This window comes from Eutrigla gurnardus (assembly GCF_963514095.1).
Source record: "Eutrigla gurnardus genome assembly, chromosome: 15".
NCBI classification, from domain to species: domain Eukaryota; kingdom Metazoa; phylum Chordata; class Actinopteri; order Perciformes; family Triglidae; genus Eutrigla; species Eutrigla gurnardus.
Window position 1 is genome coordinate 23,398,501 of NC_139938.1, and position 16,163 is coordinate 23,414,663.

Consider the following 16,163-nt stretch of genomic DNA (forward strand, 5'->3'; position numbering starts at 1 on the left):
GAGATGCGTTTTTAGGACGATGTCTGTAGCGAGAGTGCGTTTTCGGTGTGTCGCTGAAACAAGGAAACGCGTTTCTTTCCTCCCGATTCAACTGACCTAAAAGCCCAATGCGCACGTCGGCTGCCACAGTTGTTCCGGGCTCAGTGTGTAAAATGTGAACAAGCATCGCTGATTGAGAGAAACAGACCTGTGAGCACAGTTTGCCCCCCCTCCCCGAGTATTGTTCTCGAGTGTGTCCCCCCCCTTTTGCCCGGCTCACGGGGCAAATCCGAAAGTAAAGGGCTAAAGGTAAAGGGGCATGTTGAGAATAATGACAGATGGGGAAACTTGCGTCATGCCAGGGCAGCGCGTTTTTGTAGCCGAACAGAAACGGACAACAAAACCACTGGCAGCCAAAAAAAAAAAAACTGAGCTCCCCTAACACGAGGGACTCGTTTAATTTCATTTGGAGCAAGCTGGCGTCACGTTTATTCAATGTCCAAAGAATGAAGTTTCCGATTATGTAGAGCTCGATATTTGGTTGGTAAAGCCAGCAACAACTACATGGAAGTCAGCGGTATTTCATGCACATCAGCCTAAAGTCAACGAGCATGTTTCCCCCTCTTGTACCGGGGGGATTCCTCTCATTTCTCTCCGTGTAATAATCGCGTTATAGATATTGTAAAGACCCATCCCTTTTCCGACTTTTCTCAATTTCTTACCTGCACTTCGAAGCTCTTTCCAAAAAAAAGTGGCGACAGCGTTTCCACGGCTCCCCTCGTTTTTCCCCGACGAAGCGCGTATAGTTGTTGTTGTGTTTTTTTTAATATGTTCCTTTACTTTGTTTCATTTCTCACTTCCATCTTCTTTTCATCTCATCAATAAACACACGCTGCAGCCTACCTTCATAGAGCAGCTCGGTTCAAGTGTGCCCTCCCATTTTTTAACTATACATCGAGTACTTTGAGGGGTGGTGGAGGAGGAGGAGGAGGAGGAGGAGGAAGAGGAGGAGGGGGGCAGACAGGCAGGCACGCCTTTTCACTTAAAGCTGCTATTGGAAGAACGGCGCACTGTCTTGGGTTGGATCAGGAATCCGTCAACATTATTGTGCCCCAATCGCAGGGAGCAAAGTGGGACGGTGAAAGCGGCTCCATGATGGCTCTCTGGAAGTGGTGGGAGTTATAGTAATAGTAGTTGTAGTAGTAACGTTCCTCCTACTCGAGGTCTTTTGAGTTTGCTCGTGCCCGAGCAGGAAGCAGCTATTTGTTTATGTGTTGTCTAATAAGTGGAGGTCACGGCGCGTAATGAATCCTGTGAAGGATGAGGTTTAAAACCGGCTCGCAGTGGTGCTGCACCCATATTACCCACCAACCCCACCAGTATTTATTCACATCGCATTTACAGCCTGCGTCTATGATTGTTATTATCATTATAATTGTTTTATTGTGCAGCCTCTCAACGCTTTCTGTTCGTCGGCGTTCACACTTGTGAATGAACTCGCATCTCTCCCCAGTGTGGATCGGGAGGACAGCGGAACTGTCAGTTGTGTGTCCGTCATGCGTCTGAACTTTGCATTGGACGCCGCCTCCGCCAGTACAGCGAGCCAGCTGCGCCGCGGCCTCCCATTGGACGGCGGCGCAGTCAATCACTTCCGCCGCCAACAAGCTAGATTGTCTGCCGTGTCTTCTACTTTCTACGCATTTCTATTTTCTCATTTATTTATTTTTTAACGTCCCGAGCTGACCTCGAGTTTGCGAGCGGGGGAAAAAATTCGTGTCGGTTCAGCCGGCCAATCAGATTAGGTACAGCGATTGCTTTTTTCTCTTATTGTTGTTGATTTTTTTGTCCTTATCCAGCGCCTTGAGATATATTCTGGTTGGCATAGAATAAAGCAGTAGCCTAATGGGTCATGAGGGATCCCCCCCCCCCCAACCCCCCGCACCCACCGCCTTAATGCCCCCTCCCTGTCTAGACAGTGACAGGTGTGCGTGTGTGCGCACACGCTTGTCTGTAGTTCAGATCAGAATAATGAACCGAGCTTGGGGTAATGTATCATAGATACTTTAATATATTATTCATGTGTGTGATTCTGGTGTATACGGGCTGGAGGATGTTCGGTGTTAGCGGCTCTGCGTCCGTAAAGACACGCTTTTAGTGACAAAGAGGTCAACTAAGGTTACGTTGGACCAGCCCGTCTCGTAAACCCTGCTGCCTCCTGAGCCGCTGCGCGTAAACTCGGCGGAGAGCTCCCTTTTTTTCCCCGTCCCTCTCTCTCTCTCTCTCTTTTCAAAAAAGGAAAAACTGCACTCTTGAACTTTCGCAGCTCTCCGGCTTCACGGGGCAGACAGAGGTGTCGCTTCAGACAACCGCCATCTCTCAGAGCCGAGCAGGCTCCGCGGATAATGTTGTGTGAACGCCGTGGTGAGCACCCGGGGCACTCGGTTGACTGTGCGCGCCATCTGCAGGACTGCGATGTGGATTAACACCGCGGGTTCAACGGAGGACACCCTTCCGTCACTGCTTTGACCTACATTAACCAGGAACACCGTAGGAACAACACCGCCGGCCTTAATGCGCCGCTTTGCCACCCGACAAACAGGCACAATGCGAGAGAATGCTTTTAATAGTCATTTAACGTCAGATTAGGCCTTTTTTAAGGACCGTGCATTGTACGTCCGGATCCGCGTGGCGCGCGCCCTCCCGGAACACTGTTTTAGATATTCCGCTCGATTAACATGGCTGAGCCGGCAGCACGTGCGGGGAGGATTCAACGCAGAGAACATTTTGTTTTAGTGGTGCTGCTAAGGGATTTACACGTTTGACTGGACTTGGCCTTTTAGACAGCGTGTGGTTTACACAATGAGGAAATATATTGTTTTATTTTCATAGAACAAATACAAGAAAACCTTCTCTGAATTTACTGACAAAGGTATATATATATATTTTTTTTTTTGTATAATCTTGTTTTAATTTTTTTTAAAGATGTGCAGTAAAAAATAAAAAATAAAATACGAATTACACTACAACTAAAATCGTTTCTCCATCTTGTACCATATTAAAAACCAATGCCTTTGAAATATACAACACAAAAATAGATTTTATGTATGAAAGTTATTCATTAATCCAAACGTTTCTCATGTAGCATACAAGATCAATAAAAAAAACATTATATATATGTTATATATATATGTTATATATATATATATATATATATATATATATAAATATATAGCAGTGAAAGACTTACTCAAGTGCAAGTATGAATCAAACGTGGATTCTGGCTTGAAACACCTGTAAAGGATAATCAAATCCATAAACCTGGACAGCACTCATCCTTTAACCAAATACTGTTTTCTTTCTGTTTTTGAAATCACAAAATTCCCCATCAACATCAAAAGTCAAGAAAATAAAATTATATGATGCTTAAAATCTTTCTCCGTAGAAAATAATATATATATTTTAAATCCAATGGCAGCTTTGTGTCTTTGGTTTGATTAAAACTCCAGACCGACAAAGACTGAGGTAAATACACCTATTAAGATTAATGGTCTTTATTCAATACTGATGCATTTTTTCCCAATTATAAATACAAAGGTAAAAACAGATGGGAAACAAAGGTGCATAGCTGTTTTAATTTTTTTATTATTTTATTTGGATTTGATTAGACCTAACTCTACCTTTTGCAACCCAGATGAAAACAGCATTCTTGCCACAGCTAAAATCTTCTGTGTGGCAAAACAGGAACAGACTGTAATTTCACATTGGCAGGTCAGGTCATGCCTCACTCAGCTGCAAATGTAACCAACAGAGGGCAGCAATATGACTTATCTTTATGGGCATTTATTTATTTATTTATTTATCCATTCATTCATTCTGCCTCTAAGGTGTCCTCACCCTATTCAAATACTAACATTTTCCCTCATTTGTGAATAATCTCTGGTGGTTCGGGGGCATCTAGTTATTTCATAGTAATATGGAGTTAGATGTTATTGTCAGTGTTAACATTAAAAATCTATTAACACACGTGTACACACACACACACACACACACACACACACACACACACAAAGGTTTTACTCGGAAGGAAGTTTGCAGGCTACCATTTAGGGCTAAAAGTAGACAATTTATTAACCCCTACTTGGAAATAAATCATTACGGCTTGTGTATTAGCTAAAATATTATTGTATAAATCCACTCGCAGGTCTTGTCCTTGCGTATGTTGTTCTGTTTTTAATATATTCCAATAAGTGACTGGCCCACAGCCTATTCATTTTACTAGACAACTCATTACTGGTTGGATGGCAACCGACAACGTGCAAACTGGATTAGGGTGAGTGGAATTAGTTTTCATTCAATTTGCAGCGCAATTAAAATTGTATTTCCGTCCAGAACATATCTTTCTGAGCCCGCGTTGTTTTAAAAACCTAAAAACATGTAAATGAGTGCGAAGGAATAGGGTTTTTCTCAAGAATGCTCAATTTATTCCTTCTCGTTGTCACTCCAAAAGACAGTTTGGGTGCAGGCTTCGTTTCTGTTTACTGTAGATACATACAGCTAGCAATAACACAGAGGTGTTGTGGAATAATAAAACCAAATCCAAATCAAACTTGGTGTGCACACAGTCCACCAGTTTACCGAGGTGGCACTCTCTAGTCGGTCACATGTTAAGCTCTGAGATACACGTGTGGCAGCATGGTATGGTCACGCTGATCCTCCTCAGTGTCACACATGCTTTACCTAAACGGGCCTCCATGCCTGTTAAACCGGTCAGCCTGATCTTGCCACACTCCACCACCACCATCTTCCCACAATGTCACCAGAGAGGCACAACCCATCTGTGAATTCCAGTGTACCCTCCATGCATGAATCAACCGAGACACACCTTGATACTTGCTCACCCATCCATGGCTTGAACGATGACTCAGAGGCTCGAGGCTGAACATACATGTGTGCATGCACGTAACTATATGTTCATAGTTCCTTGTTACTGTTGCTATGTGATAAGTAATCTTCATTCCCATATGCACTTACATACATTGTGTGTGGGAGCGTATATAAAGTTTGCTTGCGTGTGGTCTGGTAGTGCCATCGCTCCACTTCCTCATACCTCACGTTTCACATATTTTCAGTGATAAACAAACGGCGGCAAACACGACATCGTTGTCTTGTCCCTTGTAACGTTTTATGCTTGTGAGAGATTAAAATGAATGGCCATTATAATTGAAATTGTTAACAGTTTTACAACATTTTGTAATGCACAGTAAGTTTGCAATGCGGAGAGCTAGCGCCGTCTCATCTTCAAAACCGGCTGCAGGCAGATAGTTGACAAGTACAGGCTTTGTGAGCTATTCGTCTCATTCTTTTTTTAGGGTATTTGGTCTTTGGTCTTAATTTGTCAATTATTGGGCCTAAAATAACTTTTATTTGTGGCTGTGCGGTATGTCAGTGACAACATTAGTATTACATGTTTCATTGAAACTCGCAAAAAATGATCACAGATGAGCCAGGCGTGACAGAAAATAGGCCTCTTCACGTACTGACAAATGTGTTTTTGTTCCTGTTTTTCGGGACTCCTCTGTGTTTCTGCCAAAAAAACGTAAAAACTGTACTTGCTTCCTCCAGGTCGTGTTAGATGCACAAGATGAGACGAATAAGTGTAGCTTTTGCACTTTACAGAATCGCACCAACTGTTCCGTGAGTCATGCACCATCTGAGGTTAAGGATTTCAGTGGAAGAAAGAAAGAATAAACAAAGAACAAGGAGAATCTGTAAAGTTGTTTGACAAGTTTAACTCATCGCTTGCTTGATTTTCCTTCAAATTCGAGTGCTGCTTGTACTTCAATTTTCTGTCACAGAAACAAGTAAAGTGAGGCGCACACACACACACACACACACACACACACACACACACACACACACACACACAGGGTGCTGTACTACACAATGCTGTATGACAACAAAATTAGCATATATTTGGATAGAAATTAAGCAATAAGTGAGGTAGCACAGAGCCTCAATAACCAAAATATCATAGTTATCCAAAACAGGCAATCCTTGCAGGGCGCTCATGAAACAAACAAATCAGATTCACGTATCTGCAGTTACACTAAAAGACAATGTTATCAACATATATCAAATTGTGTGTCATATTTGCATATATCTGAATCATATGGAGGGAACGCCGTAAATGAATTGCAAGTGCAATCTTGAGACTGAGCCTGCGGTGATCTCAAACAAAGGACGCTGAAGACCAGAGTTCCAACGAAACCTCCGCCCTGCCCTTTTCTTTTTTTTCCAAAGACAACCAAGGTAGCATAAATGGGTTATCACAATACTGTCCAAGAGGTATAAATGATTAATACGCTTCTCCACTTGTCTTTCAGCTCACAGGGGCCCCCCTCTGTGTCAGCCTTGTAGCTGAGATATAACGTGTCACAAATCCTCCCTCAACTCTTGCGGTTCATCATTTATCACACCCGTTTGCCACAAGCACCAAAATACTGCATAGGAATAGGGATTCGATTGGGGAACACTTTAACCCTTATGTTGAAAAGGATTTTTCACAACTGATTAGAATCAGGGGTTTTTCTTAAAATTGGAGGACACTTCCCCTTCAGTCCTTTTTACCTGAAACAATATGCCCTAATGTTTGGCTTTAAAGGAGGCTAATCAATTTTGTTTAAATCTAATAAATGAATGAATGTTCCTCTTGTGTCATGTTTAATGTTATTTATTCCTTGGCAGTAAGTGGAAAGCCATAAGCATCCCTGCCCATGCCCCCATAGAGCTTTCATGGATGAACTGATGATGATAAATGCCACAGTGCAGCGCTGCAGGGAAGCCCATCAGCTGGACATGGCTGTTCTACAGGGGAGTTAAGTCCAGGTGAATTTTGATTCTCCCTAGGAGGCCCTGACATTCATCCTTCAATGACTGTGTATCAGAAGTTTGGCCAAGACCTTGGATGACTGTACAGGTGACCGGTTGGCGGCCGGAACCGTGGCTGTTGGCAGCGGGCTCGAGAAGGAACCTCAGAGCAATTAAAACCTGGACTTTGACATCCTCCCATTTGTCCTGATGTCAACAGCTGGAGGATTTGAGTGGACTGCCTTTTTTCCCATTTCTGCACATAACAGCCCCTGCTACAAAACATGACTGCAAGTGTTTTATATGGGCATAAATAGAAGGTTAAACTCTCCATTAGCATCTTAATCAATGGCCTTATTCATTGAGTACAAGGCAGATGCCTCTAGGATGATGGAGTGTAAATATAATACATCTTTCACCACTGTTTTTAACTATTTACACACTAGCTAACCCCAGTGTCATGCTCTAGTGTTGATGGTATTCAACGGAAAATGAAGATTTTCCTTTAAGGCATTAAGTGCTTTGTTAGACCCACCCATCTCCACTTCAGTTATAACAGTTCACACCCTGATCCTTGTCAGTTATTTTAAGAGTTGAATACCTTGAAAAGGCACCAATAGCCTGCAGCTGAGTAACACTGGCATCTGCGACAAACAGATGACAAACAGACACGCGGTTAAAAAAAAAAAAACATGTCTTCTCTGCAGTGCATGTTCAGTTTCATTGTTCTTTCTTTCTCACTGAATATCTTTGTTATGAGTTCCAGACACTGCAGCCACAAGCCTACTTTTAATAGAGTGATGCAGGGAGGATGAATTTTTGTAGGCCAACCCAGAATGTACCATTGCTCTGGTCCCCGCCCAAAAAACAAAAAAAACACACACAATGGGATTTTTCCATTGGCTTTTGGATTGTTGCAGAAACACAATCACGATGTACAAATGCATGATAATTGTGTCATTTATGACGTTTGAAGCATGCATTCGTGAAAAGTAATAAAAGCGAACGTCGTGTTACTTTCACTCCCAGCTGCCAATTTGCAAATTGATTTTGCATGCTTCGCTCTTTGACAAAAGCCTTTTCTCTTAGCATGACATCTTGCTTAAATCTACAAGTAGAATAGTTTCAAGAGCACAAGTCAAGGCAGTGTACTAGTTGGCATGATCACGTTTAATGTCCCCGACAACCTCTGTTGTCTCATTTAGCCACCTGTTAGCAGCCGCCTTTTTAAAGAAAGGTAAAAGATTCAAAATGAATCATTTGACATACATCAGCATGTAAGTGGTGTACATACCCCCCCAAAATACCATATAGCTGAAAAGACGGCTTCAAGTGAAGGTAAACGATATTCAAATTTACCATGATGAAATGCCACTTCATGCTTACAGTAATGATGTCCATACATGCCGGGTTGTCTTGTCAATATGTGCTATAGTAAAATTCAGGCTGATTCCTTGCAGTACAGTCTTTTACCAGGAGATGGTGATCAACTCCATATAATAAAACATCAGACTTTCTTTTTAAATCTACCACAGCACAATGATAGGGAACCTCTTAAAGTCTTTCTTCTTTTATTTTTTCACTGTTGTTTTGAGTACCACAGTTGAACATTTTAATGAAGTTAAAAGTGTAATCAAGAATATGTTTAGAACTACAATCATCATATTAGTTAAAGGATAAGAATGAATCCCAGATTTAACTAGAGTCAATAGAGATCAGATCAGACAAAGAAAGGATATACTAACAACACTAATTCAATGTTTTCATTCAATCAAACTGGATAAAACTGAAGAGTAAATATCCTATCCAATTTAAAAATCTTATATTTTACATTTGAGCCTTTTTCCTTATATATTAAATATAGGATTTACAACTCATTAACCAAGTCTGGAGCGTAATGTTTTATCTTTGGCTGAGAAGATGAGAAAGGCACACTGCCACGTGGCGTGCAGCTGGCTAGGTGAATCTTGTTAGCCTACTGTTGGCAGCCTTGAAGGAGGAGGTGGCTGCCTTCCAGTCAACACTCAGGGAGTAAAAGCCCCCCACTTCCTGGCAAATGTCCTCAGGAAACATAATCTGAATTGCCATAATCTGAATAAATGTATGTTTAATAGTAATAATCCAATTTCTGACCAACTTTAAATTGTTATTCCAACCCTAATCCCACCTATGTGGGTGCAATTAAAGCTTTCCAGCACATATTTCCACACCAATTTAAATGCTAACATTCTTATACAAGGGTAAATAATCCAATTAAGATTTCTGTTGCCAGATGTACTGTATTTTCATGTACTATCATGCAAACATCATGGCTTAAGAATTAGAAAAAAAATATATATATACATATACATGCTCATATTAGGCTGTCAATGAATATTCTCAATTTGAAAAACAAACTAAATTTGAATATGAAAATGATTATTAGGATTGTGAAAGAAAACGGCACCAATACTGCGGCTGTCTGACTCACACTGAGTCACGTCACTTTCACTGTAAGTGAAATGTAACTGTAGGTCAACCTGAACATGGAATAGGCCAACAACAACCGTAATGAAGGCAGAAAACAGACGCTGTGCTGAAGGGACACCGTGTCCCTACAGCAAGCGCTACGCTACGTCATGTGAACAAAGCACGTACTTATCAGTAATGTGTTCAAGATGAGACTGGAGACATTACCACTTAAAAGATGGGCAAGTGGTACTTGCCATCTTCTGATGTTTTAGCGTTTTAAACAGAAAGCAGAGCCGTTTCTCTTCCATCCCAGGCTTAACAAACACAGATATCCGAAGAGTTTCAACATGTGTTTTTTTAAGAACCAATATTCAAATGTCATTTTTGGCCCATTTTGACAGCTCTAACTCCTTCACCAGCTCTGTTACTCTGATTTAAATGCCAGGAGGATGAATGTGAGCTTTATCATTACACAGTGGACAAGTGAATGGATTAACTAGACTTGGAATTCCCAGATGCTTATTAATTAGCAAGCTTTGGGTTGGTGGGAATAATCAGCAGGGTAGGAGTAGGAGAAGCAAACCAAGGAACCGATATATAAGAATTTTAAATTGGTGCCAAATAATTTTAGCGAAGGTGTAAAAGAAACAGGACAGGGAGCAGTGTTGAAGAATGTGAAAGCTGTTCTTAGTTAATCGCTGTCATGACTTATGCGTGGGCTAGCTGATAATACAGGCTGGATGAGCAAGAATGTTTTAGCTATATTTACCTAACTGTGACGGACCATGTCATTAAGTCCAGCCAGTTCTAATCACAGCCATTAATAAATTGTTCTGGTTATGAGTGTATTCTTGCCCAACCCATTAACTTCAAGAGAACTGGCACCAAAGTCTGGCACCAGTGCCAAATTTGAAGGACGTCTTGTACATTTATAGGTCCTTGGAAACCAGGCACATGTCACTGCGACTGTCATACATTATCATACAGATACACGTTCATGTACAACTGGCCTGGATGGGCCTCTTCGCCGGGGACCACCCAGAGTCCAGCGTCGCCTTTTCACCAGGCTCTCAGCATGCGCTGACAAGTGGAACTGAGGTGGCTAATCATACAGTGTGCAGTAGTGAGCAAACACACTGATGTCTGTTTACTGAGCTGTCTATCTGGTTGAAAATGGTACATTATTGTTTTTGTCTTATTTTCTGGTTGTATTTGATGGATTTGACACCTAGATGTAATCAGCAAGGAGGTTGAAACTTAAATCCTCCTTTGAATGATTTCCAGCATGTATTAGTCATGGTGCTGGCATTTGTATAACACCCACAACACTTTTACAGTGTTCTCTGTAGCAGCCTGCTTTGCTTTCACTGTCTGCTGACGTATCAAGGACTAGAGGAGGAGTCTGATTCTCTCTCCACCTGGTGCTATCACAGGGCAGTCTGACTTCAGACGAGCAGTTGTGATGGTCAGATACTCTTCATTTTGTCCGAGGACACTGTGGGTCATTTCCATTGTCGAACATGTTGCCAGCAGAGTTAAAGCAGAGGAAATGCAGATGAAGGAGGTGAGGCTGCCACTCATGCCCACCTGGCAGCAGAAGCAGTGCTAGACTAGCCACAATGACGAACACGAATCCTTAATTAAAGTCTCACCAATTCAAACAAGATGACGATGAATGGCTTCTCACGATCCCAGCTCAACGACTGACCGGGTGATGATTGGGCACACACACGTCACTCAGCTGTCTTTTTCCTCTAGTAGTACCAAAATGCCTTTCAATTTCATTTCTTTATTTTTGTTGTTTGTCTTCTCTATTATTTGAGTGGGCGGGGCTCTGTTGGGAACCGGTGATGTGGTGCATCTCTATGCACCAATCAGGCTCTAGCCTATTTAAATCAAAATGTGATGACAGTTGAGGGTGTTGTCTGCTGCCAAGCCACAAGTAATATCTGCTCACCTAACCCACACATTCCTGATGAATGATTGATGATGAAGATTTCTTTTTGAAAAGTTACCAAAATAAACACATGACCAACTATAACCTATTTGCAAATGTACTAATGCATGTTTGTCAGAAATACTTAAGGTTTGAAACCATGTTTTCAGGGGCTTTAACCAAAGCTCCAGAGTCGGGGTGTGATTCATCTTCCATACATCATTTTGCCTTTTTCAAAATGTTGAAAGCAGCAGACAAAAAAATGAGGGTGCACCATGTTTTTTAAAAACGTGCGAGTAAGATAGTATAATCAGATAAAGATCCACAGCTCTATGGTTCCCATGAGTCATGGTTATATACCCATGCTCTTGAGTCACCTCTTGTTGAGGTAAAGCAGGTGTACAGCAAACCCAAAAGCCAGCTTCCACATATGTACAGCATGCGAAAGCAATCTGGTGAGCTATCAGACGAATCAGTGTACATCTGCCTCGAGACACACAAAATCCCAGAATGCACACTGCAGCCTGTTTCCTGAGGAGCTCACACATCTCACTCATCACCTGCACTAAGAATAGTTTACTTCAGGGAAGCTGCAGTGACATCGACGCTGCACAACAAGCAGGCAGACCCGGCTAGTGAAATCTTCCTCACAGCGACTCCCCTAAAACAACACACCCAAAAAGTGACACTTCTTTACACCTGTGGGTGGCTCTTGGCCTCGACAACTCAGAAACAGTCTCTCAGTTTTTATGCCAGCTGAATATATTTTTGGACCAAGGAGAGGGAGATTCTGCTCAGTAGACGCCAACAAGACCAATTATAGTTTGATTATATGAATAATACTAAAGGCAAACGTTTTTATAGAAGGTCCAAGTATTCTTGATTAAAACGTTTGATATTTTGAGTCGACACCTCTTTCAGTATGTATTATTTCATGACTGAGAAGCTATTATGCCATAAATAACAACAATAATAACAATAATAATAACAACAACAGAAAAAGATGATTTCAATAAGGCAAAAGAAAGGCTAGAGATAAATCTGGCCACTTTTCAGTCAGCAGCCTGATGATCTGGTTGTTCTGCTTAGGTTCAGCCTGTTTAGATGACCAGCCTCTGTCCTTGGCCTACTTTTTCTTCAGAGGCATACCATAGAGCCAAAACACTATAGTGTTTAAGCAAAGCAGCACAGGAGGATGGAGGCAGCATATTTATGGGTGAGTGCTCTTCAAATCGTAGCAAGAATTATCATAATGGAGGTTTGTAAACGTACATTAATGGAAACGCTCTCAGTGTTGCAGCTCGTCCACGGGGGGAGAGGTTTTTCCTCTGTTACTTCTGGCATAGATATATTTGTATCAGCATGTGTATGTGTGCGTGGCCGTGTGTGGGTGTTGTAGGAGCGATGGAAGGTTTGTGTTTTCCCAGATATTTTCATCATCAATACTATGCTGTTTCCCTGCAACTAATTTTTCTGACAGTCACAGCTCATAGCGTGCACCTGAATGATCACAACTTTGAGAAAGTGAGAAGAATACTCAAGCTTTGGCAAAGGAAATGTGAGCGCAGAGCTCGTTGTGCACTTGAGAGCAGAATTATATAATCCTGTATACAGGTCAGCCATGTTAGAATCTTCTTCTAAGAGAAAACATGCCATGAACAGTACAGGGGCCATAAATAAAACCAACCATTCCCTTTCATATGCCTAAAAAGTCACATTTACCACTCACATGCTCTAAAATGTACATAAACAGCTGTCATAGAAACCCGATTACCTCACGCACACATGCTGGCACACTTACATGAAATACTAAAGCATTCACATAATTATGATTTGCTTCCAGTTTCTCACTAAAAATATTTACTATTTCTTTCTTTTTCTCACAGGATTTTGTTTTAGTCTTACACATTGATTTGCTTGTGTATGTGAGAGATATTTCCGTTCTAGTGGATAAGAGTTTAGTAGTGGAAGAGGAGGCTGGCAACACTGTCAAAATAAGTCAGCTATGAAGGCTGAGGGCACATCAACTGCTGCTGTACAACTGAACGAGATGGTAATCTCACACCATCAGATGTGATAAGTGGATATACTTCATTATCTGTGACATGGCCAGGTGATTTTGTAAACCCATTTGTGATGGCAATTAGTCGAGACGAGCGAGGACAGGAGCCTGCTACACAATAATAAGAGGGAAGCACTGATTACAGTAGAGTTAATTGATTTTATAAGCATTCTGAAGTGTTTGTCAATTGATTGATTGACAGCTGTTTTAAAGCATAGATTCACAAAAGGTGCAGGGTATAAAGATGCGGCCAACATTCAAAACCATGAACTAACATTATCAGCAGAATGTGAAGAGGTTATAGTGTTGACATTATGTATTGTGTTGCAGAGATATCTACATAAATAAGAATGCTAACCAGCTAGCCCAGCCTGTCCTGTCTTGTAATACCAATTGTGACTCTAGAGGCGATAGTGAGTCATAGCGTCCAGTTTGCCCTCAGTCCAACATGTGAGGACAAAGAAGTAGAGCTGTCAATGAGGTTGAAGGCACATGGTCCGTGTACATTTATTGGATTCAATTCAAAGAGTCTGCATGGCAGGTACAGCGGGTTGGCTGGCAACTGCAAGATTGCCGGTTCGATCCCCGGCTCCTCCTGAGTGCCTGGTGTCCCTGAGCAAGATACCTCACCCTAATTGCTCCCGCTGAGCTGGCTGTCGCCCTGCGTGGTTGACTCCACCGTCGGTGTGTGGATGTGTGAATGAATGGGTGAATGTCAGTCATTGCTGTAAACCGCTTTGGACAAAAGCGCTATATAAATGAGGCCATCTACCATCTACCATTTAAACACACTCTAAAAGGCGTATTTAGTTTTCCGTTGTATAGTACATTGAGGCACCCTCACTTGAAGGAACATTAAACTAACAAGTCCAAGGCTCATGATTGCCACTAAAATATAATTCACTGTAGAAGTTCTAGAGAAACTCACTCAAGACACAAGTGCAGTTCTTAAACAGTTTCTATAGTTCTTTTCATGTATGAAACATTGACATGTCAAATGGTGTCATTGGTGTTATTTTATCTCCATTCATAATTGAGTGACAGACACTCTTTTATAAGATCAATTCTCTCAGGAAAAAACGCACTAGTCCTTTAGTTTTTAAATGGAGTATGAATAGTTTTCAGAAGGTTTTAAGGGCTAGTTGGATGTATTTAAAGTTACATGACAATAGAGAAGTATTGCATGAATCTGCTCTAATCTCTGCTGGATCGCACACTAAATTACTGTTACATTAAGCTGCTGTCTAGCTTCTACCAAGATGAGTTTGTTAAGCGGTTGAAAGTTAAAACATGATGCCAGAGAAATAGAAGAAAAAAACAAAACAAATTTGAGCGCAGATTAACAGGTATGTAATTGAGTGGAAGCGGAGTAATTAAGGTAGCCCTCCCTTTAATTACAGAGCTCGACACTGAAAGCATCAATGTGAGTGTATTTTTAACCGATGCCATCTGTAGGATGTGTTTGTTGTATTGTGCTGTACATTTCGATCAAAGCCTGTACACTTCAGGGTGCCAGTTAGCTCAGTCGGTAGAGTGGGCGTCCCACGTACTGAGGCCATAGTCCTCGCTGCAGCAGCTCCGGGTTCGAATCCGCCCCGGCCATCTCTGCATGTCCTCCCCATCTCTCTCCCTGTTTCATGCTCAAGCTGTCCAATCAATAAAAAAAAAGGCCAAAAAGACAAGTTAAAAAAAGCCTGTTCTCTTCACCCGGGGAATAAATGACGGTTCATCATTTAGAATTGCTTTATTGCTGCACCATTGCTCCGGCATTGTGGCGAGCTGGAACGTGGGGATGAGGTGGGGTGAGGGGTGTGCAATTATAGAACTGATGATGCAAAGACACTAAAGCACACATTCACCCCCCCTTACACAACCCTGAATTGGTATGGTCCGCCGTCTTAAAGGCAGAGTGCACAACTGAGAAGACGGCATACATTTTTACACCATGTAATTCAAGCCAAAGACAATAGATAACACAGTGATGAAGCATACTAGATATCACATAATAATTCTATGTCAATAATTATGTTCAAATGATTACTATGTCATTTCTGGAGATTATCCGTCTAAATAAGGCTGTCCTTCATGGTTTTCTGCCCTAGATTACTAATGATGTAAAATTAGTGGACACACACCTAAACACATAGGCATACATGATGTGTTCAGGTGTGTAAATCCAATGCAGACTTCCTCACTCAGTCCCCGGCACTACAACGGTGACCACATGACAACAAGCCTCCCTATTGCCATGGCAACAACTGCACCATTGCTAAGGCAACAGCTGCAGAGAGCTACAACTAGCAGAAAAACCTTTGTGCATTTTCAATCTGATATCTTCCGGTTAATACTTTTTGATTCGGTCTTACTCGCACTCTCACTGTGCTTCATGATTTCTTTTTCTGTGATGCATGTAATTCACACTCTCCTCCTCAACACATCTTCTTTCGGTCTAATTCTTTCTGTCTTCACACACACGCGCACACACACACGCATGCATGCACGCACACGCGCACACACACGCGCACACACACACACTCACCCACTCTCCCTCTCCTTTTCTCTCTCCTTCACTGTCCCCTCCCTCAGTTCTTCCTCTCCATCCTCTGCTGTTTCGCTCTCTTATTCTCTGTTTCTCTTTTCCCTTGCTTTCCACAGTGTGAACCTCCCTCCCCCCCTTTTTTTAATCCCCGCCACCTCTGCTTTCCATCTCCATCTTCCCCTTCCTCCATCTCTTTTCATATTCACCCCATCTTTTCTCTTTCTTTTCAGCCGCTTCTTTTCTCGCCTTGGAAAAAAAAACCAGCGGACATACTCTCACCTTCCCTTTTCTCCTCTCTCTCGCTCTCCCTTTCTCATACTAAATTCTGA

The 16,163-nt window shown here is 41.9% G+C and overlaps 1 protein-coding gene across 1 annotated transcript in view; it reads right to left on the reverse strand.

Annotated features, from left to right (window-relative positions):
• zbtb20 (zinc finger and BTB domain containing 20) overlaps window positions 1-944 on the reverse strand; it is a 32,486-nt gene extending 31,542 nt beyond the window's left edge. Inside the window, exon 1 of the mRNA XM_084028920.1 lies at window positions 702-944. The gene's annotated coding sequence lies outside the window, so the exon portion shown is untranslated. The remainder of the gene's footprint in view (window positions 1-701) is intronic.
• Between the last annotated feature and the right edge of the window lie 15,219 nt (window positions 945-16,163).